General features: G+C 45.3%; 1 non-coding gene across 1 annotated transcript; it reads right to left on the bottom strand.

Moving 5' to 3' along the window:
- Positions 1 to 1,573: 1,573 nt before the first annotated feature.
- On the bottom strand, positions 1,574 to 1,692 carry LOC140465951 (5S ribosomal RNA). Its single transcript, XR_011955199.1, has one exon. It is a non-coding gene; the product is annotated as a 5S ribosomal RNA (ribosomal RNA).
- Between the last annotated feature and the right edge of the window lie 1,146 nt (positions 1,693 to 2,838).

Consider the following 2,838-nt stretch of genomic DNA (forward strand, 5'->3'; position numbering starts at 1 on the left):
ACCTCTGCAAATGTCACCTACTGCATCCATTGCACCCAATGTGGTCTCCTCTACATCAGGGAGACAGGATGCCAATTTGCTGATCATTTCAGAGAACATCTCTGGGACACCTGCACCAATTAACCTGACTGTCCTGTGGCTGAACACTTCAATTCCCCCTCCCACTCCACAGGTCCTGGACCTTCTCCATTGCCAAACCCTAACTACCCGACGCCTGGAGAAGAACGCCTCATCTTCCACCTTAGAACCCTGCAACCCCACGGGTTTAATGTTGATTTCATCAGTTTCCTCATTTCCCCTCCCCCCACCTTATCCCAGTCCCAAGCCTCCAATTTAGCACCGCCCTCTTGACCTGTCTGTCGGCTTTCCCATCTATCTGCTCCACCCTTCTATCCAACCTATCACCTTCTTTCCACCTACATCTACCTATTGCATTCTCAGCTACCTTCCCCCTAGTCTCACCCCGCTCCCATTTATCTCTTAGCCCCCTGGCCCACAAACCTCATTCCCGATGAAGGGCTGATTGCCGAATCATTGATTATCCTGCTCCTCAGATGCTGCCTGGTCTGCTGTGCTTTTCCAGCACCACACTCTCAACTCTGATCTCCAGCATCTGCAGTCCTCACTTTCTCCCAACCAATGTGACTGTGCCATTAGGTGGATAGAGACAAAAAAACTGCAATGTAGTCCAATGTAGTCAAGCAGGAGGCTGGAAGATCTCAGCAAGCCAGGCAGCATGAGGAGGTGGCGAAGTCGATGTTTGGGTGTAACGCTTCTTCAGGATTGGAGCCCATCCTGATGCTGCCGGGCTTGCAGTGTTCTTCCAGCTTCCTGCATATCATTAGATGAATGCATACAAAGGTACCAGCTGCCAATGACAGCCCTCAGGTTGCTCCTGCCAAGCAGTGTCAGCTTCACAGTTCATTGAGTCCACCCCGCAGCATTTTATATTTAACCTCTTCTACTACTTCCTTTTAGCTATTACCATTCGTGTGACGTCTGAATAAGTCACATTCTGAAATGTTTTACAAACTCTACCCCATGATCTGGCAACTATGAGAGTGCCTCATTTTAGCAATATTACTGCTGTGTAATCCTTTGCAACTGGCCATGTGGTGTTGGGACCCAAAGAATAGTAACTTAGACAAAAAACCCCACGGAACTGACAAGATCAAAATTTCAAGGGGTGCGGGTTAGACGGGTAAATGAGCATTGTAATTTACTTCCTGTCTGACGAGGGATAGAGAGGCAAAGTAATTAACCATAATTAGATTAGATTAGATTACCTACAGTGTGGAAACAGGCCCTTCGGCCCAACAAGTCCACACCGCCCCGCCGAAGCGTAACCCACCCATACCCCTACATCTAACACTACGGGCAATTTAGCATAGCCAATTCACCTGACCTGCACATTTTTGGACAGTGGGAGGAAACCGGAGCACCCGGAGGAAACCCACGCAGACATGGGGAGAACGTGCAAACTCCACACAGAGAGTCGCCTGAGGCGGGAATTGAACCCGGGTCTCCGGCGCTGTGAGGCAGCAGTGCTAACCACTGTGCCACCGTGCCGCCCACAATACTGCACCTGGTACTCCCAGGCGGTCTCCCATCCAAGTACTAACCAGGCCTGAGTCTGCTTAGCTTCCGAGATCAGACGAGATCGGGCGTTTTCAGACTAGTATGGCTGTAGGCAATTCTTGAAGGACTGTTGGCATCTTTTCTTATTAGACATGGAAACGATTGGGTGGGATAGCAGGGTTTCAGAGAGCTTCACTGCACTTCAAGCATTGGGCAAGACAAGGAGGCAGGACTCCATGGGCTATCGTAGCTGGTACTGGGATACTGTTGGCTACTTTCCATACCCACTTGGACCATCTCACCAACTGAGGTAACCAACCCCCAGAGATGGGTGTACTAAATATTGATACAGCTAGATAGGGAAAGTATCTACCTTTCATTTCTGCAATTTCCTGTTTTCTTTTCACTACTCCCAAAGGTTATGTTGAAAGACCAAAATTAGATAGATAGAGGGAGATCTGTACAGAATATTGACATCAGTACAGTGCAATTTTAGAATCCCTACTGTTATGAAGATATGGGTGAACTGTACCTTTAAGAGAGTTAAAATCTGGTAAAGCTACCTGACAGCACCAAGTGTTCCGAATAAGGTAACAATGTAACACTTGGTCGAAAGCTGAAGTAACTGGTTGCCTGGAAATGACAAAACAAATCCCAGTTGGGCCAATCAGTTTAAATTATACCCCAAAAAATACCAAACTCCAATCCCGTTTGAATTTAGTACGTTGAAAATCTTAAAAGCCAATGACACAATCTGATGTTTTGTGGGTATAAAACTGGGGAAAATTGAACAATTGGGAGGAGAACTGCCCAGCTACCAATATATAAAGACTGTCTGAAAAATAATTCTCTTAAAAGTAGCTTTATCGATCAGTAATCTCTGAAGGAGAATTCCCAAGGAGAAAAGAAGACACAGGAAGATCCAAATAGAAGAACCGAAAGTGACCTGGTTTTGAGATAAGAAATTTTGTTTTGTAAATCATAATTGGGAGTTTTATCGGATGAGTATTGTCAAAGGGAAGGTAAAAGATAGGTTACAGTAAGGAATCGTAAATAGTTGTTAGTTAATTATTCTCTGTTAAACTTTAAGAAATCAAATTGGTCATTTTTACTTTAACTAGTTCTTGGCCTATCGAATTTTCACGGATTACTGCATGGGATAAATCTTTTCTGTGTGGCTGGTTTTAAATTAAGCAGGGGTGTTTACCAATGTCATAACACTACAGTGTGAAAACAGGTCATTTGGCCCAATAGGTCCAC

The sequence above is a fragment of the Chiloscyllium punctatum genome, chromosome 42, assembly GCF_047496795.1.
Source record: "Chiloscyllium punctatum isolate Juve2018m chromosome 42, sChiPun1.3, whole genome shotgun sequence".
Lineage (NCBI taxonomy): Eukaryota > Metazoa > Chordata > Chondrichthyes > Orectolobiformes > Hemiscylliidae > Chiloscyllium > Chiloscyllium punctatum.